A 25,263-nucleotide genomic window follows, 5' to 3' on the forward strand; every position below is an offset into this window, starting at 1 on the left:
TTTATTATTTGTTTAAAAGTAACTTCTCTCCAAATTTCATTTTATAGTTTTTTTTTTAGTATTTTTGACAGTTTCAAAACTTTAATTTATCTACCAATGAACGAAGATGATTAAACTGAAAAATTAAAATTAATTTTCAATGCTACGTAGAGATTTCTCTAGAAATAGTGTATTTTACAAATACTTATTGTATCACAGCTCGGTTAAGTAAAAATACTGAGATCAATAAACTGCAGAATATTTGCTGCATCATTAAGAACCCTGGAATTTACATGTGGAAAGTTTGATCTTTTCCTCTCTCGAGAGAGTATGTAGTGTCTCAAGTGATCAATTAAATTGTATCAAAACTACTACCTACTTGAAATAAATTGTAGACTGTGGAAATCACAAAAATAAGCTACTTATACGTATATTATTAATTAGGGGTTTGAAGGTATTCTTTTCGCAAGTAGTTAGAAAAAGGATTAGTTCGATTTATTAAACAAATGCCCTTTATATCTCTCAGTAGACTTAAAACTCCAAACATAACCGTAAAATAATTGAAACTGATGGATGAATTTCTTGTTTTAACGATCTTAACAGCAAGACTAAAATCCTGAAATTAATCCTGAAAACCTCTCCACTGAAATTTTTGTATCGTTTCTTGAAAGACTACATCGCAATGTGAACATCTAAAGCAAACTCCCTTTCTTATCGTTGCAACACTGCCAGCAATTACAACTTACGACACTACAAACACCCCCCATTGTCCTAAAATCTATTTTCTAGTTCATCCCCATCAAAGCTAACGGATCGATTTAATACCTAACAAATAAACCAAATAAACTGCTTGCGTCGTAAACTAGAAGAAGACAGTTGATTAATTACACGTTCAGGCTGGTTCAGTCCATCCGCCGGCAGTTTTATTTTTACGAAGTCCCGCTTCTTTACGATCGAAACGCATTTATTATGACGTTTTAATGAGTCCAAGCCATAAATCCAATAATTAATTGTTTCGACAAATAAACGACACACGAATTTATCGATGGAAGACTCGTAAACGACCGTATAAAAGCGGATTTGGCGTCCAAACATCAAATGAACTATTTTCAATTTTCGATGTTAATTACCGCGATAGGAATAAACGTAGTGGAAGATCAGATTCGGAAGAAAAAAGGGAGAACAAGGGGGAAATCACGGATCACGTTGAAAGCGGAGTGGAGTTGTACGGGGGAGTAACAGCCGTACGTGACACAATGTAACGTTAATAAATGTGCACTTTGGCCGTCTCTGTCGGGAGCAGGGAGCGCCGGGTCGCGCCGTCTCCGTCTCTTCCGTTGTCCGCATTTCTGTATTTCTAAATGTCCGTGTTGTTGTGTATCATCATCACATATTTCGCCCCTCTGAAAGGTTTATGGGCGAACGCCATACAGAGTGCGAGGTAAAGTTTATTAGGTCACTAAGTTTGTTGTCATTACTGCAGATTCCCACGGAAATACCTGCATAAGTTGGAGTGACTTGCTGAAATGTCGTCAAGAAATTCAGAAGCTACAATTTATGTGTTCTTTCGTTTTATCGTATCATGACGTGTCGTTTAGATTTTGCTTTTATTATAAAAATTCGCGAAAATTTTGAAAAAATATGCTATACTTAATTATGATAAGAATCTTTCCAGTTACTTTTCTTACAAAGGAACATTTTTGCAAAGAGTTTAAGCAAGTCACGACATATTTCGATTTACTGATAACATACAGGTTCTTTTTGATAAGATCCACCGACACTGTAATTGTTCTTGAAAATTCAGAAGGCAACAATGTAAAAAATGCTAGAATAAATTGTTTCTACGTTTAAGGTCGATTTATAAACTTGCCGTTAACGTTTCAGTTTGCCGTTGACGTTGCTGTTGAAAGATAAATATGAAGCGAAGGTTTGCGTCGTTTATATCATCTGTCATCCGTTGATGTTGCCGTTGAAAGTTAGCACGCCGTTGGGATGACGTTCGAGATGATCAACTTTTATCTTTCGCCGTTACGTTGCCATTGACGTTGGGTTTTCAACCAATCAAATTCCGGTGGTGTCTCAAAAACAGATTTGGTATTATAACTACAAGGGCTTAAATTTTGCCATTTTTTCTTAATATGTGTTGTTTTCTTTTCACAATAAGAAAAGTAAAACATGCTTAACATGGTAAATTTTTGTAGGAAAGCATTGATTTTGGAATTAGGCTCCGCCCCTCGCTCTGATAACGAATGAAAAATTCATCACAATTGAGCCGGGGATGGATATGGGTGGGGCTTAATTTTTGGCTTCTTTTTTTTCTTAATATACATAGTATTCTTTGAACAACACGATACTCAAAAACATGTTTTTCATTTCTTGTAAAGAAATAAGAATTTTGCAATTAAGCTCCGCCTTTCGGCTGACAACGAATAAAAAAAATCATCAGAATTGAGATAGGGGGGGTGGGTTTATTTTTCTGAATATACATCGCCATCTTTTCACAACAAGATATTTAGAACATAGTTAAAATGGTATATTTTTGCAAGGAAAATGAGGCGGAGCTTAATTGCAAAATCGATATTTTCTTATACAAATTTTCCGTTTTAAACATGTTTTAAGTTGCGTGTTGTGAAAAGAAGTATACACATTCGCCCCATCTCAATTGTGATGATTTTTTTAGTTGCCGTGAACCAAAGAAAGCCTTAACTGCAAAGTACTTATTTATTTACAAGAAATTAAAAACATGTTTATGAGTATCGTGTTGTTCAAAGAATATTACGTAAATTAAGAAAAAAAAAAGCAAATTATAAAGCCCGCCCACCCACCTCATCTCATTTCTGATGATTTTTTTTTTTTTAGAAACTTAAACCGTTAAAAATGGTAAATTTTGGTAAGGAAATCTGGATTTTGAAATTGGGCTCCGCCTTTAGGTCTACCAACGAGTGAAAACTTCATTACTATTTAGATCAGGGCAAATATGGGTGGGGCTTAATCTTTGGTTTTAATTTTTTCTTAATATGAATAGTATTTTTTCTATAACACGATACTCAAAAACATGTTTTACATGGTAATTTCTTGTAGAAAAATAATAATTAAACAATACAATTTAAATTAAAAAAAGTGTGAAAAAATAAATCAAAATTTGAATCTTAAATTTTATAATGATCAAGATTTCAACTTGAGACACCTTGTTAGTTAAAATAAATCCTGCTGGAATACTAACTGACATACGTAAAAAAATTGATCTTGTGTTATTGTACAATCAAAGAAATCTAATGGTTTAGAAAAAAATATAGATAAACCAGTCACAGTATAAGAAAAAAAATAAAATGGTGCATGAGGGGATCGAACTCGCGATGAGATCGAAATCGCTACCTTCGCGTTACTAGCACTACGTTCCTCTTATGTTGGTATAAAAGTTATTTTAATTTTTTTTGCGAACATCTGTATGCATATAGTAAAACATCAAGGCGCATTCATAAACAACAGGAAGGAGTACGTTATTTTAAGAAATTTAAATAGTAAGTATTTACCAAGCTAAAGACGACATACAGATAACATATTGATGGAAACGGGAGACCTATTTGTTCATACTGACGGTTCTGAAATGTTGAGAAAACATGCAAGTAGCCACTCGCCGGATGGACACTATTACAATACTTCCTGAGATTACCCTTGGGACGTAAAAGTAGGTACGTAATCAATCATGCCAAAAGAGCCTACAGTTAAATTTAATATACAGGGTGTCGCAACGATATGACCGCGGAACATTGTTTTTCCAGTGAACTTTTGGAAGAAATGCTTTTTAATTATTAGAAACAGAAAACAAGTCAGACTGAGTGTCTGTTTATAAAGCATAACTCACAACTTAGTTTTTATAAATGAAACACCCTATATATTTTTACATATTTGGATTGACCTCCTCTTAGGCTTGACAACCACAATTTATTTTTGAACTCCGATGCGTTGTTGCCATGTTATTCCAATTTTCTTGAATTTTTTTAGCAATAGAAAGGTTAAAAAATCGCAGTAGGGTCATTTTTAAAAGTTGTTTTACAATATTAAGTGGATGGATAAATAAATTTTCATTTACAAAGTGACTATAAATAAATATTTGTTAGAATTTTCCTATATTTTATTACTGCATTTTATTCGATTTTACGTCCTTTTCGTTCTTGTTAAGTATTTTCTCTATTTTAGGAGAGACATCAGTATATTAGAAGAATCTGAACAAAAACTGACTAAGATGTAAAAATAAAATAGAGGATGTGGTTTAAAATAACTGCGATATTTGGAAACTGTAAAATTTTAGAATTTTTTATAAACACTCTGTATATTAAATTTGATTTAATTGGTAGCACAATAGGCGCCTATTTTGATTTATAACCCTATGGCTAGTTTTTTGTGAACCAATTCCAAGAAACTTGGAATAACGTGGCAACATTGTATCGAAATTTCAAAAATAATCTGTAGCTATAAAAGCTGGGAAGAGGTTAATGACAGTAAAGACACTAATGAGAATACGTAACAATATATAGGGTGTTTCTTTTCAAAAAACTAAGTTGGAGTCTGGATTTAATTACTCTGCTTTACGCAATCTGTAACCTTCTCGTCACGGGTACAGATGAATTGCGGCTCTCTGCGTGAACCGCTCCTCATCGTAGACGCAGACTTGTTGAAAAGCGTTAAATCTGTTAATATACGAAAAAGTGAGGTTAACTCATAGCTTTCCGCGATTAAATTTTCGATTTATTGTAAACATTCATCACAATATTTACCAAAAATCATGGGCAAGTTGATAACCGATTTCTGCTTTTTGTGGAAAAATAGATCACATTTAAAAAATTTTAATCTCGTTATGTTTAAAAATGGAAGTCTTGAGCTTTGCCTAAAATTTCTCAGTTACCTTGTCTTGATACAGTGCAAAAAATTGAATAATGTTTGAACTTATTTATACAGGATTGTACATTTAACTTAAGTACAAGACTCTGTATTTTATAAAATTTTAGAATTTTGCGGTCAATAAGCTGGACTTTGAAGCAAAATTTGGACCAGTTTTTAGAATAAAACGCCAACAAATTTGGTATCAAAATAATGCTTAGTTAAATTTATTTTAAATAAATTTTTTATAAAAATACAAATTTCTTGAAATATATTCATCAAAAAAACCTTTCAGATTTCTGTTTTTTTATGAATTTAAACTTGTAAAAGAATATAGGATGTTTTTAAAAAAATACAACCTTAATGTTTAACCTTTGAATGAAATATCGTGCATATTTGACGATATTTGTGAATTGTAGCTCTGAATGAGATTTAGTTGATCAAGAATTTTTTTGGAATACTCACATATTGCGAACGGACAGAGATATTGAAATTCTGTAAACATCATTGTTTTTATCTTAAAGAAATTACATTACTGTTGTTAATTGTTAACGTCAGAAATCTTGGACTACTGAAATATACTTTTTTGCCTGCCGAAAATGATGCAATTTTTTAATTCAAAAAAATATTTATCATTCACGTTTATTTTCTCTTATTAACTTTTGAAGAGTGAGAACACGGAATTCTAAAACAAACGATGTTAACAATGTTGCTATTATTCAAAGCATACTACGTCGCCCTTTATGCGATGTGCATTGGATTTTATGACCTTGGGGGAAGTAATTGGGACCTTTGCGTCTGGAGCGTGGAAATATGAAGACAATCTGATGCACTATAACTAAGATTATCTTAAAGAAACAGTTTTCTCCCGTTTTTATTTAATTTTACCTCGGAATATTCATTCACAAGTTAACGATTTTTTCCCCTTTTTATCATTTAACAAACATAAAGTTAAATGGGAAATGCCATGTAACAGACAGCCACGATTTAATTCAAACGGACGTAGTTTTGTTTCAATTTTGTTATGCTCTTAGTTGAATTAATATTGATTTCTTTTAATGTAAGTATGTGTTTTTTTAGTTTCCTGCATTGGAATTTTTTTGTCATATGTTCCTAGGAAAAACAAAGCCATTTCCTTTAACACTGACTTTTAATTCCAGTGATAAAACAACAGTAAATTTATTTTTGATCTGTTTATTTTTATCGACATGTGAATGAGTGACAGATAACAAATGCTGCCACGGCGGAAATCAGAAACAAGTTACGCAATATCATAAATCTGCATTAACTAAAGCTGTCTTCGTATTATTCGCATGACTTTGCATCACCCCATCTCATTCTCCCATTTCTCCACCATCATTCGCCCCTCTCAATGGTTTATGGTCGAACGCCATACAGACCGCGTGGTAAACTTTATTAGATCACTAAGCCCGCTGTCGTTCCAGAAATTCCCACGCCCGTCTGAATAACTCGAGATATGACTGATGTTTACTCCTTATTTATAGCCATTGAAATTTATCAGTGACTCCGTGGTTTTACGGGCGTTTTTTTCATTCAGGTGGCCGCGAATTTTTTATTAGGGCTGGAAAGCCATAAAAGGTGGAGGCAAAGACGCTTTGGCTGTCCATTGAGTGCTTTAAGTATTCTTGACGAAAAAAGCGGTCGTTATGTGGGGTGGGGAAATATGGAAATGTGGCTGGTACTGATGAGGACGGGGGTTGTGGTAAGGACAATTCTAGTTAATGGCTCATTAATTTAAATAGCTAAATTATTCATCATTTCGTTTCTAATGTAATATATTACGGGGTTGATGCCTTGCGCTGGCAGTTCAATCAGAAAAATTAATTCTAGGAAGCTTATTATCATTAATTACTGCAGAGACATGACTGAAAATTTCTAGACCATCAAATAAAAACTAGACAACAAATCCCTCCACTGTGTATTCGTGCGGCTAAATTCATTACTCGCTAATTTATAAAAATGTCAAGTGGTCCGGTGTAGTAACACACGTAACATCCCCTACACACACAAAACTTTTTCTAGCAGCATGTTATCAAATTGAGTTTAACTTGGGCGCAAGAATCAATACTCGTGCATATTTGAAGAGCCTTTTCAGCAGTCCCAAGGTCACAGCGGCGAGGGCTGCCAGGATAATGTACTCCAATCTAGTATTTTATTCGAGTAAAAACCACATTATGAGCGCAGTTAATGGTCACTGCTTGCATGGGTAATCTGACGTCGCGCCCGGCCGACTGCTCCTGCTGCAGCTGGACTTAGCGAATTAAATATTTAGAGTGTTCCAAGTCCTGACGCGTCCCGAAAACAAGATAATGCTTTATGCCGGATGTATAATTTAAAAAGTTGCTATGCCTGAAGGCAACTGTCAAAGTTGTATTTGTACTTCCTGAGTGTAAGCTGCGGAAGTATTGTAATCGAGTCCAATGGACGACTGGCTACTTTTACTCTCTTAGAGTACGAAAAAATATGTCCCATTTCCGTCTGCTGTCTGTCCGAATTTTATTATACTGATAATCTCCGAAACTATGCGTAAACTAAATGTATTAGGAATATCGTGTAGATGGTAATACCAAAATTTATATTAGAAAATATTTTTTTCAATTTTATAAAGTAAGATAAATCTTTACATGTGGTTTATGAATCCGTGTTTAGTTTTTATCCTAGATAAAAAAACAAAATTGTATAACATTTTGCAATTTGAACTTTGAAACTGCAAAACCGGATGCTCTGGAATCTTGTAACCTTTTAAGGTTATCGCAATCACTCCGTTTTTCCGAAAATTTTGGAATACAGTCCTGTTATTATTGGTATTACACCGACGTCATCGCAAAATTTTATAATGGAAAAACTCATTTAAATCAAACGCGTAAGTCACTTTAATGTTACATTCATATCATCAAAATTAAAATCCCCAAAATCAAATCCTATAATTTTTCGAAAAATTTGGATTTATTTGTCTTCAACACATTTTTTTAAATCATAATTTTTCGTCTTTCATTTTCCTTCGATTTTACAATTTTTTGATGCCTCTCATAATTTTTCGTTTTTCGACTTTTTCAATTTTGAAAAATTTGGAAGTTAATTGCTCAACTTCCAAATTTTTCAATTTTCCGTTTTTTCAATTTTTCGATTTGTCATTTTTCGATTTTTCAATTTATTCATTTTTAATGTTTCAATTTTTCAATTTTCCGATTCCTGAATTTTTCAGATTCTTGAATTTTATTTTTCATTTTCCCGATGTTTTAATTCTTATTTTCTCGATTTTATATAATAATATTTTGTTTTTTTTATTTCCTCTATTTAATTGCAATTTTTGAATTTCTCTAATCTCCGATTTTTGCGTTTCTTTAGTTTTCAATATTTAAATTTTACAATATTTCGTTTCTTCGATTTTGCACTTTTTCGATTTCTAAGTTTCTCAATATTTTATATTTGATTTCTTCAGTTTTTTAAGTTCTTGATTTCCAGTTTTTTGGTTTTACAATTTTACAATTTTTTCACTTTTTAGATTCGAAAAGTTGAAAAATCCAAAAATTGAAAACTCGAGAAAGTAAACATCGAAAACGAAAAAAAATCCGAAAAATTGAAAATTGAAAAATTAAAAAAAACAATAAATTGCAAAATCCAAGAAGTGGAAAATCAAAGAACTGGAGAAGCGAAAAATTGAAACAATGAAAAACTAAAAATCGAGAAACTTCAAAACCAAAAAAATTAATGAATCGAAAAATTGGAAGGAAGAAAAAAGGAATCCAACCGTAAATTGAAAAATTCAAAAAATGTTATTGTAGAATCGAAAAATTATAGAATTGTCAAAATTGCAAAGTCGAAAAACTTCACACTGAAGGATCAAAAAAGTGAAGAAATAAATATAGAGAATTTCAAAAATTGAAATGCATACAATTAAAACCAGAAAAATTGAAAAATCGAATAAATGAAAAAGTTTAAAAATCTAATAATTGAAAAATGGAAAACTTCTGAAATCCTAAAATTCAAAGAGGAAAAATTTTCGTTTTTGCTTTTTCTTCAATTTTACATTTTTTTTATATCACAATTTTTCGTTTTTCAACTTTTTCAACAAATTTTTCAATATTCCGTTTTTTCGATTTTTCCATTTGCAGTTTTTCAATTAGCCATTTTTGAATATTAAAATTTTTCATTTTTCGATTTTTCAATTTCTTCATTTTTAATTTTTCGACTTCTCAATCTTCCGTTTGCCCAGTGTTTCAGGTTCTTGATTTTTATTTTTCGTTTTCCCGGTTTTTCAATTTTCATTTTCTCAATTTTATACAACAATTTTTCCTTTTTTCATTTCCTTTACTTTTTGCAATGTTTCTTTCGATTTCATATTTTTTCCTTTATTCAATTTTTCAATTATGCAATTTTTGAATTTCTCAAATATTCGATTTTTGGATTTCTTTAGTTTTCAACATTTCGATTTTACAATAATTTGTATTTTCGATTTTGCCCTTTTTGTTTTTAAGTTTCTTAATTTTTATCTTTCGATTTTAAAATTTTTCATTTCTATAGTTTTTGGAGTTCTCGATTTCCAGTTTTTGGACTTGTCAAAATTTCCATTTTATACTTTTTCGTTTGTTTATTACTGATTTTTCCATTTTACAATTTTGCAATTTTTTCACTTTTTTGATTCGAAAAGTTGAAGAATCCAAAAATTAAAAATTCGAGAAATTAAAAATCGAAAAAGTGGAACATCAAAAAACTCAAGAAACGAAAAACTGAAACAGTGGAAAACTAAAAATGGAGAAATTTAAAAATTAAAAAAATTAATAAATCGAAAAATTGGAAAGAAGAAAAAAACGAAATCAATCGAAAAATTGAAAAACTCAACAAACGTCAAAATTGACAAGTCGAAAAATTGTGGCACTGAAAGATCGAAAAAGTGAAAAAATAAATACAGAGAACTTCAAAAATTAAAAAACAAAACATTGAAACTAGCAAATATGAAAAATCAATTGAATGAATAAGTTTTAAAATCCAATACATAAATGAAAAATAGAAAAATTCTAAAATCGTAAAATTGAAAAAACGAAAAAAATTCGTTTTTTATACAATTTTTCGTTTTTTTTTATTTAATTTTTTGATTTCTCGACTTTCAAATGTTTCAGTTTTTCCTTTCCTCAATTTTTCTAATTTTCAATTTTTGATTTTACAATTCCCCGATTTTTCAGTTTTGTAATTTTTGGATTTCTCAATTATCCGATTTTCCGATTTCTTTAATTTTCAATATTTTGTTTCTATAGTATTTCGTATTTTCGATTTTGCACCTTTCCGATTTTGAAGTTTCTCAATTTTTAATATTTCGAAATATTTCAGTTTTTCGTTTCTTCGATTTTTCAAGTTCTAATTTTTAGATTTTTCAAGGTTTTCAGTTTCTACTTTTTGCAATTTAATTTTTATTTTTTAATTTTACAATTTTGCAATTTTTCCTTGCTTATAATTGAAATGTTGAAAAACGGAAAAATTGTAAAATGGAATAGTTAAAAATCGAAAGACTGGAAATCGAAGAACTGAAACAGAAAATTGATATATTGAAAAAATAAAAATCCACAAACTTAAATAATCGAAAAAAAAACCGAATTGAAACAATGGAAAGAAGAAAAAACGAATCAAATCAAAAAATTGAAAAATTAAATATCGAGAAACTCAAAAATTAAAAATCGCAAAAATTAAAATCCAGTGACTGAAAAATGTAAAAATTTTATTTGAAATTGAAACAGTGAAACAATTTTAAAATTATAATTATTTCATATTTAAAATGAAAACTAGAAAAATTATAAATCAAAAATTGAACAATCTCACATTGAAAAAAAGAATAATTATAAAATTAGGACATTGAAAAACTGAAGAAATGAAAAATTAAAAATTGAAAACTCGTGAAATCGCAAATCGAAAAATTTCAAAATCTAAAAACTGAAACATCCAAAAGTTGGCAAATGGAAAAACTAAACTGAAATAGAAAAAACAAAAATTTATAAAGTTGGAATATTGAAAAATCGAAAAACTGTAGAAATAAAGCAAATAAAACTAAAGAAATGAAAAATTAAAGAATCGAAAAATTGCAAAATTTAAAAACTGAAAAATCAAACAATTAGAAAATTGAAAGAATTGAAAAATTCAAGTCAAAAAAGCTTCAGGAGTGTTGTTTACGCCACTAAAATTTTTGTATAATTTTTCAAAGGAGCAAGATTTGTTGGACTGTACTTTAGGGGCAAGGAAAGTTCTGTGGAAATAACCATGGACCAATTTTCGCGACGTCCGAATTATTTGTCTATGTTGACGTTACTTTGTAACTATATTTCGTCTGCGACTGTAGTACCCCAAAAAAATTTGCCCCCCCGAAAGTTTATTTAAGTGGCACGATTGTGATCATCGCAGTTGGATTGTCCCTGGCGGTAATCACCCCCATGATTAATGAATTATCGATCTCCGCTTTAATTTAAATGCGCAACGAATTCAATATCCGATAATGAAAAAACTTCCGTCCAAACAAAAAACTCGTAATTATCATTAGTTATTGATAAACGATCAAATCTATATTTTTATAGACACAATCGCCCCGCCACTATTAAAATTAAACGACGGTGGGGATCGATTAATCTAATTAAGCGCGGGGAAGTCCCGGCTCTGCCTCCAATAAACACTTTGATCCCCCGTAATCGAATCGTCTGTGAATTCTTAACAAGTTTTTTCCGACATTAATACATTTTCGGGTAAACCCTGCGAAATTAATCAAAACCGTATCTTGAATGTATCAAGTGGATCTCGGAACGTCTAAGTGAAGGTGAAGGGCTTCTGTACGTGAGTAGCAGACAGTCAAAAAGAGGTCTCAGACCGACTATTGAGCAATTATATCGGTATTACGGTGGAAACGTTGGTAGCACTGAAGCAAATTATATGGGAATACCGTAAGCCGTCGGAGAGCTTTGTACAGACAAGCCGAGCTCAATAAATATCGGTAGCAAGTGCGTGTTTAGGAAAGGGTTGCCACAGTACACCTGCTTGGTTTAAAATATGCCCGAACGGGGATTTTAAACTCGAGGGATATGGGGGAAAGACGAGGGTTAACGTTTAATATACATACTTGAACTAGATGAATGCGAAAAATACAGCTCGGGATAATTTATCTTCAAAGGAATAATGGCGACTTTAATAAAAATAAAAGACAATTTTTTTTCATATATAATGAACAAAAATTCCAGAGACGGGATTCATCCTTTAATTTAGTGTAATTCGATACAGAATGGGGGCAATTACCGCAGACGAAAACTGTCAAATCTGAGAGCATTCCTTGGTAATTTCATGGCAGACTGCCCAAATTGTTCGCCTAGAGGTGGTACACAGGTCACATTCCGCTTTATCCCGAGCAAAAGTGTAAACTAATTTAGTAATTAGATGAACTATCCAAGTTTGTTCATTAGCCACTTTATTAAGTAAATGGAGTTTTTGCGACAGACCCACCTATCGCGGTTTTTAATAAAGTGCGTCGCCATGGTAATAAAACAATTTGCATTTGATCCGCAGCAAATTCAATGCAGACAATTTGCATATAACAAGAATAAGGCGAGTGGAAACAAACTTTCTTAATAGGAACTATACGTATGAATAATTTGATTGAGCGAAACTAGTTTGGCGTAGTTTGGGTAATCTCAGGGTGTTTCCCTGAATGGAAAAACGTCAGCTAATGGAGGCATGTCTGGGCTGCTACACCCAAATTAACTGGAAATAGCGTTTCCGATAGGTACTGGCTGGGATCAATTTTTGTGAGAAAAGGCTAATGGAAAAAGTTTCAATTTTGGGTGGAAATTCTGACAGACGTAGATATACTTGAGTGACGCGAAACGGTTTTTGGCCGAAAAACTATGGAAATTATTCATCTGCTTTGTGCGACGACTCTCATGTTTTATTAATTCAAATGGGACGCCGTATCGTCGGTGGGTTGAAACGAAATACTTTATACTCATGATTGCCCCTAATAAAATGGTCACGAAGCACCCGTTTTTGAAAATCATGAAAATACGTTTATCTTCAAATTTCTTTTAAAATAATCTTGTTTATGCAGCAAAGTGTAACCTAGCACGGTAATTGTTATTAGCATCTTGAGTGAGCTGCGGGTCGGGAATCACTTGATCGTACCTGCTCCTTTATCTACGAGAGCCCTTAACATCGGTATCTTCTCTAGTATAGAATGAAAACTGATATCTCCAGGTTTTACCAGACGCAAGCGTGTGGAGTTACATACTGTTATTTTTTTTGTAAATGGTAAACTTGGTTTTCTGAATTTAATACGTGGAATAAGACATTTTCATCATATAACACAATCCTTGATAAAATTGAATTACACAATAAATTTGTTGCAACTACGTGACGATCCAGCCATTCTAAATGTCAAACTACCACTGAAATTCAACATGCCAATTATCTGGAATCAGCGAATGATTTATTTCTTGTCTCAGTTTAGATCTTACTTGAAGTGATCATGTGTAACATTAGAGACTGCAATTTCCTTCTGTGATTCAGATGAGTGGCTCGCAATTTGCATCAAGTTGGAATCAGACTCACAGCGGCGAAATTGAAGTGAAATTCGGGGTTATAATTTTTGAAACAATTAAACTAAATAGTGCTAACAGTAATGGCTTTATTTGAAAATTTATTTTGAGTGAGTATACACAAGAATTCGCTTCATCAGTTAAAAAAAAGCTGTATTAAACAACAACACGAAAACCGTTGTTACGCTGTTTAAAATATTCCCATAGTGGGAATTCTGTATGTACAGAGTCATCAAAATTGATTGAGAGAGTTGGTAAACCTGAACTTGAATAATTTGGTTTATTAAGTTGTATAAAAATATTAGCTGTCAGATTTGAAGTTTCAAGTTTCAAATTTCAAAACTCAGTGGCGTCTTTTTTCGACTTTTTTTTTGGTAAAAACATTAGTTGTCAAATTTGAAGTTTCTAATTTTTGTCACGCCACTGAATTCATTGCCATATAACCTTAAACAAATCTGTCATAAGGTTGACAAACTTCACGACAAAAACAGGGGGTACCAACTCTCTCAATCAATTTTGATGACCCTGTATAAGAAAATATTTTGCATAGTAGAAGTGCATAGTGTGTTGTTTGGGTAATACATTAAATGATGTTTTAAAATATAAATGGTTTCGTTGCTTATGCGAAATTATTCTGTTTTACTTCTGCACGTAACAACAATATACAGGATGATTTTGAAATGTGTGCAATAAAAAAATGGGGAATACCTCACAATAAGATTTATTGGACTCTGTAAAGTTTACGTTCCTAAGTGGTAGGAAAAATTATTTGAAATTAAAATATAAATTGTTATACACGTCACTGGTAGTATTTCTGGACTATAAGTGCTATTCAATGAATGGCACAGAATGACTAGGATTAAGAAACCAAAAAACCAATAGGACCGAAAAATACTGCAAGATGAAGAACAAATTTTGGAACGCGCTGATTTTCCACGTCGTCTAATTTACTGCGAATGGTCAATGTCGTGAACGCCCTAGCTTTTTAAATTGCATTCTGTTTACGGAGCACTCCCAATGCTGTTTGCAACAGTCACAACACCCGCATTTGGCCCGATGAAAAACCACACGCTTGTTAAGAAGTACGATTTTAACAACGGTCATAAATGTGTCGGCCGGTAACGTAAATGACCACTTGTACCTATTGTTTTACCAAACAGACTAAATGCGACACAGTACCTCGAGTTTTTGAACAATGTGTTGGAAAAGCAGCTAGATGTGGAAGTGCCTCTAGGTGAACAAGCTCGCATGTGGTACTTACACGATGGCAAGGACCAAACATCCGTCTGAATAAAAAGCCGATCACCGTGAAGCATTACCAAAAATCTGTCTTCCACAACTAATAATCTTTCGCACTGACCTTTAACGATGAATGAGTGCATGAATGAACGAATGATAACCAGCAAAAAGTCGGTTTTACTTTTAATTGAAATTGAAAATGTTTACGTCGTTTTTATTCTAACGTTTTACCATCTACTGTTTAAAGGGCGGTTTATGTGGGTTTTGCTCAATTTAATTTTAATTTGGTTTTTCTATATTTCCACATTACTACTTTACGTGATGCTGTAATTCCAATTATTGCATATATTTATTTCGAAATTACTCTGAATAACGCTCTTTAAAATTCCGTATTGTATAAGAGAATGTTTTGCTTAGTAGAAGTGCATAGTGTGTTGTTTATTTAATTCATTAAATGATATATGGAAATTTAAATGGTTTCATTGCTTATACGGAATTATTCTGCTTTACTTCTACACGTAGCAACAATATTCGCAATATATTTGGTTAAAAACATTTAAGAAAGGTTGTCATTTTACGGATTTTTTTTTTGTTTATTATTAAATGGACTCTCAATTTTTTTTTTTTAAATAATAGCTTCAGATCTCTTTTTAAAAGTCTATTGTGTTGTGTGAGAGATCTCATTCAGTACTAGCGGGGTAAAACAGGGATCATATCTTGCGTCGGTTTTATTTAATGACTTTATCAATGATGTTACAAAAGTCTTTCCTAGCTAAAGATAGAGCGAAAACTGTGTAATATGGCGTAAAATTAATAAAATCAATGAATAATGTACCAAATTTCTTTGTAACACTGCATAAGATTTTCTTGTTAACTACCCAGTGGGGTTTTTGACATATTGCAGCAAATAAGTGCTGTATTCACACTTATTTCCATAGAGATATAGTACAATTAAAGGTTTTGGCTTGTTTACAGAGATCTAGATCTAGCAGTTGTTGCACATTTCATACAACGGAAAATAGCTAAGAGAGTCGATTCTTGGAGTTGACAGATAAAGTGGGCAACGAAAGTATTAATGACATCTTTTCGATTATCAACTATTCCAGTGTTCCAGAATGTTTCTTTAAGTTGCTAATATGACTCCAGAATTTACTAGGATTCTCTTTAATATTGGTTTCAAGATTCTCAAGATAACTTCAATGTGTCAACTTGATGTCATTCTTTAATAAAGAGCGAATAGTCTTAAAATTCCGAATGTTATAACTCAGATCTACTGGTTCTAGACAAACGCCATAATTTTAACTTCAATTTAAGTTTCTTTCTAATGTCATAGGAGAACCAAGGTGGATACGAACTAAAATGAAAAGGACGAGACTTGGAAACATGTACATCTAAATTGCTGTTTAATTTATTATCAAAACAGGAACATGCTAAGTTAACATCAGTGATGTCCTCAAGAAAAGACCAATCAATATGTATTAAATACTCATACAACCCAGTAACATTCAATCTATTGCAACGCTGCATAGAGGGATGACCGTTAACTGGTTTTAATGAAACTGGCTGAACATACAGATCAATGAGGTTATTAAGTTTATTCATCATCAATGTTGTTCTGAAAAGACCAATCTCGTCCCAGATGTTCATCCAGATTGTGGAAATCGGCTCTGTGAAAACTCCAATGTTTATCGAAAGATTTACAATTGACCGAAAATTTTGTTTTTGTGCTGGAAAGCTAAGACCTTGAAAATGGTTTATTCTGTTAAACACGACACTTTCATTGTTATGTCTTGTTATCGCAATGGGACATTCGTAAACGAAGAGTTGGTCTATTCTGTAACCGCTTGTAAGCAAGAATATCTGGCCAAATACCGTGATTTAAACATTGTTAGAGGCTCACATTAAAGATGTAATCAACAGATTTATTCGAACTGGCAGTGTCAATAAAGAGAAATCTCGTGGAAGACCTTCAGTATCTGAGAAAGTTGTTGATGATTTGAGACGACTTGAGCACAATCCGCAAACATCTTTGACAAGATTTCCTCAACAGTCAGGAGTTCCTGTTGCAACATGAAATTGAACAATGGGTATTGACGAAAGGATTACAGAACATTTTTGAAATGAAAAAGAGAGTGAACAAGTGCCTTGAACAAATTGGTCAACATTTTTTACATTTACGGTGACGTTTAAGCGCAATAAATTTGTTTGTTTTTATTGTATTGAATTAGTTTTATTTTTTAATAAGAGATGAAGCATTTAGGCAACCAGTTATACAAATGCGTGTGGTCTTTGTCATTTGTCCTTGGGTATTTAGTAAATTTCAAAACTGAGAGGCGGGACGTTTTCGTGACCTACTTCGATCCTATAATCATTTATAGAGACTCTGTATATGCAAAGATCACTAATGAAAAATGAAATTTATCATATTAGGTTAAGTTGTAAGGTTAGAAAATCTGACACTTTGTATTTTCCGTTCCAATAAGTACGATTCAAAGCACTGAAGTAAACAATTCTTATTTCAGTATTCCATAAATTTAAAATTCATATCTGAATAAGTAATAATACAGTTTTAACTTTAATAATCCATTTCAACATTTTTTATTATATTATATTATTCTTAGCAGTTGACATAAAATAATGCAAAGGAGTAAATAACTGAATAATGTCTACATCGCTTCTACACGGTTTTTGTACTTCAGGGGTGTTCATCCTAGTTCGAATTGATGATGCTGTATGCTTTTACAGTTGCTTGATTAATATCCAAAAGATAACCTTCCTCAGGTCAAAAATAACTCTAATAATGTGTACCTATTTAAAGACTAAACATTGGTGGAAAATTGGTGGGTAAATTGCATTAAATCTATATTTCAAAGGGCGATTCTGGGAAAACCAATCGAGTTATCGAAGAAATGTTTGCAGAAGTGACTTCTACGGCCCGAAATCTACAAGAAAATGTATTTTGTAAAATTTCGAAAATTTTGATGAAAATTGGTGGAAAATTGGTGGGTAAATTGCATTAAGTCTATATTTCAAAGGGCGATTCTGGGAAAACCAACCGAGTTATTGAAGAAATGTTTGCGGAAGTGACTTCTACGGCCCGAAATCTACAAGAAAATGTATTTTGCAAAATTTCGAAAATTTTGATGAAAATTGGTGGAAAATTGGTCCGTAAATTGCATTAAATCTATATTTCAAAGGGCGATTCAGGGAAAACCAATCGAGTTATCGAAGAAATGTTTGCGGAAGTGACTTCTACAGCCCGAAATCTACAAGAAAATGTATTTTGTAAAATTTCGAAAATTTTGATGAAAATTGGTGGAAAATTGGTGGGTAAATTGCATTAAATCTATATTTCAAAGGGCGATTCTGGGAAAACCAACCGAGTTATCGAAGAAATGTTTACGGAAGTGACTTCTACGGCCCGAAATCTACAAGAAAATGTATTTTGCAAAATTTCGAAAATTTTGATGAAAATTGGTCCGTAAATTGCATTAAGTCTATATTTCAAAGGGCGATTCTGGGAAAACCAACCGAGTTATCGAAGAAATGTTTGCGGAAGTGACTTCTACAGCCCGAAATCTACAAGAAAATGTATTTTGCAAAATTTCGAAAATTTTGATGAAAATTGGTGGAAAACTGGTCCGTAAATTGCATTAAATCTATATTTCAAAGGGCGATTCTTGGAAAACCAATCGAGATATCGAAGAAATGTTTGCGGAAGTGACTTCTGCAGCCCGAAATCTACAAGAAAATGTATTTTGCAAAATTTCGAAAATTTTGATGAAAATTGGTGGAAAATTGGTCCGTAAATTGCATTAAGTCTATATTTCAAAGCGCGATTCTGGGAAAACCAACCGAGTTATCGAAGAAATGTTTGCGGAAGTGACTTCTACGGCCCGAAATCTACAAGAAAATGTATTTTGCAAAATTTCGAAAATTTTGATGAAAATTGATGGAAAACTGGTCCGTAAATTGCATTAAATCTATATTTCAAAGGGCGATTCTGGGAAAACCAATCGAGTTATCGAAGAAATGTTTGCGGAAGTGACTTCTATGGCCCGAAATCTACAAGAAAATGTATTTTGCAAAATTTCGAAAATTTTGATGAAAATTGGTGGAAAATTGGTGGGTAAATTGCATTAAATCTATATTTCAAAGGGCGATTCTGGGAAAACCAATCGAGTTATCGAAGAAATGTTTGCGGAAGTGACTTCTACGGCCCGAAATCTACAAGAAAATGTATTTTGCAATATTTCGAAAATTTCTGTATACTCACATGAAGTTGGAATTTTTTTTCTAAATAAAATATGGTATCCTTTACTCAAAAATTTGTGAAGTAGATATGCAGTGAGATCCAGAACTACGGAATAATTAATAGAAAATGATCAAATAAAATGGTCATTTAAGGAATGGCAATATTTGTTGCTTTCAGTTAAACAATTTCTAAAATAAAAAAAAATATCCTCTTGCAAGTTACGCTTTAGTATGTTATTCCTTTTCGATTATTTCACTAAAAAAATTTAAGTCGTCGTCATCATCGTCCTCGTCCTTTTTCCAGTTTGCCAAAATAAGTTTTTCACAATATCTACAAAAATTTCGGCACATGTTTGAGGTATACGAATGTTAAATGCTCACAAGAATTTTAAAATTGGAGGAATTTTCTCAAAAATGTAATGTTTGCTGGAACAACATGTTTTTTGACTTGAGAATTTTGTACAACGTTCGCCCCCCTTTAAATTTCGCGAATCGGCCACAAATGTATCTATTGTAAAATATTCAATCAGTTTATCCGACGTGAAGAAAAAATTTCTTGATTCTATGACAGTCTATGCTCGATCGAACATTTCCAAATGGAGAAACTCGCTTAGAAACACAGGTTTACTATGGATAATAACAGGTGTGTTTTCGTAACATAATCTGTTCGAATCATAGGCACTGGCGAAGCATGGGTGATTAAAATATAATACGTTGCAATAACCACTTGCGACATATGGCTGCGACAGAATTCCATTGACAATATTTAGCTAATAATTCAAGTGATTTTATTTGTTGTCCGTTCTCCCCCTTGTATGTCAGTATCAGCATTTCGGTACTTTTATAGCTCAACAAAACCACATCTGCGCAATCAACAAACATACATACACACAAAAACTGAAGCATTATATTTCGTCCATGTTCGTCATCTCCATAACATATAGCATAAATTTTACTGCCAAAGTCAGATTCCGGTTTTGGATGATTCTGACAATAACGTTTTAACAAAAATGTATCACCACTAACAATGTATTTTTTATGCAGGATATTTCAGCAGGACACAAAAATTTCGTTTTTCATGTCGCGTTTGTCTCCACGGTTCTAGCCGTAATTATAGTTTTTATGGAGACCATTCCGGAAACAGTCATTCAACGTTAAGCGTGAAACAATGTGGTTAACCCATCCGGCGCAGTTCGTTATAAATCGTCCCACAACACTTCCAGTGTGAGTGTGAGCAAGAGCAATTATTAAAGGCGAAGAAGTTTGAATAGTCTTCGTCGTACCTGCCCAAACAGTGCATTTCGCCAATAATCGTCGACTCCACCACAATAATTGCTTTCTCAAACTCAACTAGTAGAATACGCTTTTGTCGTCATCTTAAATGAATCGAAGTCGGAGACATATCTTTGTTAATAATTTATTATAAGTGGGTAATGATTTCGTACCGTGTGCGTAATTGACGTATTACAAAATTAATAAAATTAAGCCACAAACAAAAGTTGATATTAGCGTATTACCGCCTCGCCGCAGCTCGATATTAAGCCCTCGTTGACACCGCCATTCAACCCTGCTAATTACACTTGAACCGCGCTAATCGCAACTTCTCGCAAAAACTCGAAAGAACGACGAAGAACGACTCGACAACTGCTTTCCGAGTCAGAATCGGATAATAAACTATTACACAGTGTAAAAGTGTAAGGGTGAGAACACAATAGAAGTCCGATAAAAAGCATTAAAGTGGCGAGTCCACTCCGTGCTATTCTTTTTATCGCTGGAATATTATCCCGTATTTCATCCACTGCCACTTCCCGTCGAAAAAAAATTAAACGAAACTGCGCGAAAGTGTTGCGAATCCCGAATAATTGTGGCGTGAAAGAAAGGGATTATATCGGGAGATAAGTTCGGAAAGAAGTCCGTAGCCATTTTCCATAATACGAAAAAGAGCGAATGTTGTAAAAGCATAAAAGTATCGGAGTGGAAGAAACTTCATGCAAAGATCGTCGACCTCTCGCATCATTCTCTGCAGATAAGCGTAAAGTTAAATGGTCTATGGAATATGTTTTGTATTTGAAGATGTTCCCTTTATGTTACAGACGTCGCAAACCTTTACCGCTTTATTGAATGTCGGTTAAAGCACGCCAGCCATGAAGGAATCTTAAATGTTTTGATAACCTTGCTCCGGCTGTTAATTTTTAACGCTAATTTCCGAAAAACTCCGGGATTTACGACGCGGAAATAGTACGGGAGACGACAGTCTGGGTCGTGCAAGTTTCAGGCTTAAATGTAGCAGGAAAATTGAATCGCAATATTTCTAAACATTGGTTAAAGGTTATTTCGACAGAACTTCCCTCGTCGCGAAAGTTCACACTAAATTTCTTGCGATTTTTGTTTTCTATTGCCTCTACAAAGTAAGAACCAGTGGCGTAAATAACAGTCCCATAGCTTGTTTGACTTTAATTTTTCAAGTCTTCAAATTTTCCTTTTTTTTTGTTTCTTCAGTTTTTCGATTTGCAATTTTTCCAGTTTTCATTTTTTGATGTGAATCTCTAAAGATTTCAATTTTTAATTTTTCAGCTTTTCGATTTACATTTCGGTATTTTATTTGCTATATGTTATCAATTATTCCATTTTCAATGTCTTCATTTCTATAATTTTTATAATTTTTAGATTTTCAATTTTTCGTTACTTTAATTTTTTGATTTGCGATTTTTTAATTTTTCACTTAATCAAATTGTTAATTTGGAATTTTTGGTTTCGGTTTTTTATTTTCTTTGTTTTTACAATTTTTGGATATTTTAGTATTCCGATTTTATAATTTTTTAATTTTTCAATTTGAGTTTTTTCAGTTTTTCGTTTCTTAAATTGTCTGATATGCAATTTTTCAATTTTTTATTTTTTTGTCTCTTCAGTTCTACCAAATGTACTTCTTCGAGTTTTCATTTTAAAATTTTTCAATTTTCCTATTTTTTAACTATTAAATGTTTCAATTTTTACATTTTGCAATTCTTCTACTTGCAATTTCACTAGATTTCAATTTTCAAATTTTCGATTTTTTAAATGTGGATATTTTGTATGTGTCAAATTTGCGATTTGCAGTTTTTTGTTTCAGATTTTGATTTTCTTTAATGTTTCAATTTTTCGATTCTTTAATTTTTCACTTAATCAAAATGTCAATTTACGATTTTTGGCTTCGGTTTTTATTGTCTTGATTTTTACAATTTTTAGAAATTTTAGTATTCTGATTTTATAATTTTTTATTTTTCGATTTCAGTTTTCTCAGTTTTTCGTCTCTTCAATTCTTTGATGCCGATTTTTTCGATTTTTGCTTTTTTTGTCTCTTCAGTTTCACCAAGTTTCACCAAGTTCACCAGTTTCTTCTGGTTTTCATTTTATAATTTTTCAATTTTCCGATTTTCCAACCATTAGATGTTTCAGTTATTTTATATTTTATATTTTGCAATGTTTCTATTTGCAATTTCACGAGATTTCAATTTTTAATTTTAGATTTTTTAGATATTTCAATTTTACATTTCTTCAGTTTTGCAAATTGCAATTTTACGTTTAAGTTTTTGATGTTCTTTATTTTTCCAATTTTTCGTTCCTTCAATTTTTGATTTGTTATTTTTCTAGTTTTAATTTTAAATATGTTTCTGATAATAATTGTTTTTTAAAATTTTTTAGTTTTACGATTTTTGAATTTTTCCATTTTTTAATTATTAGATTTTAAAACTTTTTCATTTATTCGATTTTCCAACTTTTCGATTTTTTATTTTTCAATTTCACGAGACTGAATATTAAAATTGTTTTATCTTTCAGTGTTACAATTTAAAGATTTTACAGTTTTGACGATTCTATAATTTGACAATTTATGGATTTTCTAGATTTCAATTCGTTTTTCTTTTTTCTAATTTTTTCGATTTTCAAGTTTCTCGATTTTTAATTTTTCTGTTTCTGTTTTTCGTTTGTTTGTTATCAGTTCTTCGATTTGCTATTTTTTTATCCATTTTTTTGATTTCACTATTTTCGTTTTTTCAGTTTTTCGATTTTTCAATTTTTTCCAATTTTTTATGTGTCGATTTTTTTCGATTTTTCAATTTTTCAAATTTTCAACGAACCCAAAAAATTGCAAAACTGTAAAATTCAAAAATCTAAAAATGAGAAAAACGAAAAAGTAGATATACAATGAAAATTGACAAACTGAAGAAATGAAAAATTAGAAAATCGAGAGATTAAAAACTGAGAAAAAGTAAAATTGCAAAATTGAAAAATTGGAAAATCGAGTAATTGAAAAATTAAAGGCTGATAATTTGGACAACTATAAACCAAAAGAAACATTGAAAAGATAAAGGAAATGAAAAAAGAAAAAATGTAAAATAGAAAAAAAGAAATTGAAAAAATCGAGAAAATTCAAAATATGTTAATGAGAAATTACAAATCGAAATAGTGCAAAATCGAAAAAACGAAATTTTGTAAAATCGAAATATTGAAAATTAAAGAAATTGGAAAATCGGATAATTGAAGAATTCAAAAATTACAAAATTGAAACATTGGAAAATCGAGTAATAGAAAAATCAGACTGATAATTTAAAAAATCGTAAAAAAAATTTAAAAACTCGGGAAAATTGAAACAATGATAATGAGAAATTACATCGAAAATTTGAAAAATTTGGAATTCGTAAAATATAGTCGAAAAAATTGAAATTGAGAAAACGGAAAACAGTGATATCAAAAAATTGTAAAATAGAAGAAAAATTAAGATATCAAAAAGTTGGTTGAAAGTAAACAAATCCAGATTTTTCGAAAAATAAGTTTTCAGATTTTTTAACTTTTCGAATAAAAAATAGCAAAACTGCAAAATTGTAAAATAGAAATATCATAAATGAAAAAACGAAATGAATGTTTCGAAAATCTAAACAATGGAAATAAAGAACTTTAAAAATTGAAAACACGAAAAATTAAAAAATCGAAGGACTAAAAATTGAGGGATTAAAAAAAACAACGAAATATATACTTTAAAATCGAAGTATTGAAAATTAAAAAAAAAGAAAAAATCGGATAACTGAGAAATCCAAAAATTGCAACGTTGAAAAATTTTAAAATTGGAAAATTATGGAATTGAAAAATCATAGATTGAAAATTTGAACAAATCGAAAGAAATTTTGAAAAAATAAAGCAAATGAAAAAACTAAAATTTATGGAATTAAATCGAGAAAATGAAAATTAAAAAATCGGGAAATTAAAAATAAAAACCATCAACTTAAAAAAATGAGGAAATTGAAAAATTAAAAATTAAGAAACTGTAAAATCGAAAAATGAAAAATTGTTATATCGAAAAGTTGCAAAATTGAAAAATTGCAAATCGAGATTTTGATAAATTTGGAAGCCCAGAAGTTGAAAAAATGAAAAAATTAAAGTTGCAAAGATAAAAAATTATGAAACCAAAACACTGAAAATTTTAAATTAAAAAATTAAAAAAAACGAAAAAACGAAAAATTGAGATACTAAAAAATAGTAAAATAGAAAAATTGGTCCAAAAAAAGAACTATGAGTGCATTTTGCGTGTTTTAGAGATGATGTCATCAATTGTTTGAGAGGGTATAAACGATTAAATTTTGATTAATGATTTACGCTTGTGAAGTTAAATTGCAAAATTTAGATTTTTTTTTCAAAAAACCTGAATGTGTAGGGTGAAAACTTAACACGGATTCATACACCAGAAATACATGAAAACAAAAACAAATTTACTATTGTTAATTTTGGAAATGACGTCATCAAATTATTGACTGGGTTGATTAATGTAGATACAAAATTTGACAACAATCGGTCCATTCGAAGATTATCTGTGTACTATCAGTGCGAAACGGGAGCCCTATTTATTTTTACTCTAGGGGTCATGAAAGGTCGAGAAAACACAAGAGTAGGGATTCTGCCGATGGACTTGATTACAATACTTCCTTAGCTTATGCACGTGGGAGTAAAAATCCGTTTTATCCATCCGAAAAATCTGAAGCAGACGGAACGCGCACAGAGCTTCTAAAATAATAAAACGTTAAACATCAGCCGACTTAAAATGACCAAATTTCTCTCGATTTTTCCTCTCTGTCTCCGACCGGCGGACAAGAATCCAACTCGGCAATAAATAAAAAAGCGCCTTTTCTCTTTGAGATAACGTTTGTATTTGAATTTCTGCGGCAAAAATTCGCATTTTAATAAATTATTATAATGAATGAGAGAAAGAACGGATAATCATGTCGATAATTCCCCGAGGCAATTTGCGGAAACGTACAAACTTAACTGCCTTAAAGAAAATATTCCGCGTCGTAATTCA

The 25,263-nt window shown here is 31.5% G+C and overlaps 1 protein-coding gene across 2 annotated transcripts in view; it reads right to left on the reverse strand.

The window, feature by feature from the left end:
- LOC135128356 (heterogeneous nuclear ribonucleoprotein C) overlaps positions 1-25,263 on the reverse strand; it is a 673,355-nt gene that overhangs the window by 558,484 nt on the left and 89,608 nt on the right. The window lies entirely within an intron of this gene.

This window comes from Zophobas morio, unplaced genomic scaffold, assembly GCF_036711695.1.
Source record: "Zophobas morio isolate AGI-343-1 ecotype UQ-CSIRO unplaced genomic scaffold, CSIRO_AGI_Zmor_V1 ptg000012l, whole genome shotgun sequence".
In the NCBI taxonomy this organism is placed as follows: Eukaryota; Metazoa; Arthropoda; class Insecta; order Coleoptera; family Tenebrionidae; genus Zophobas; species Zophobas morio.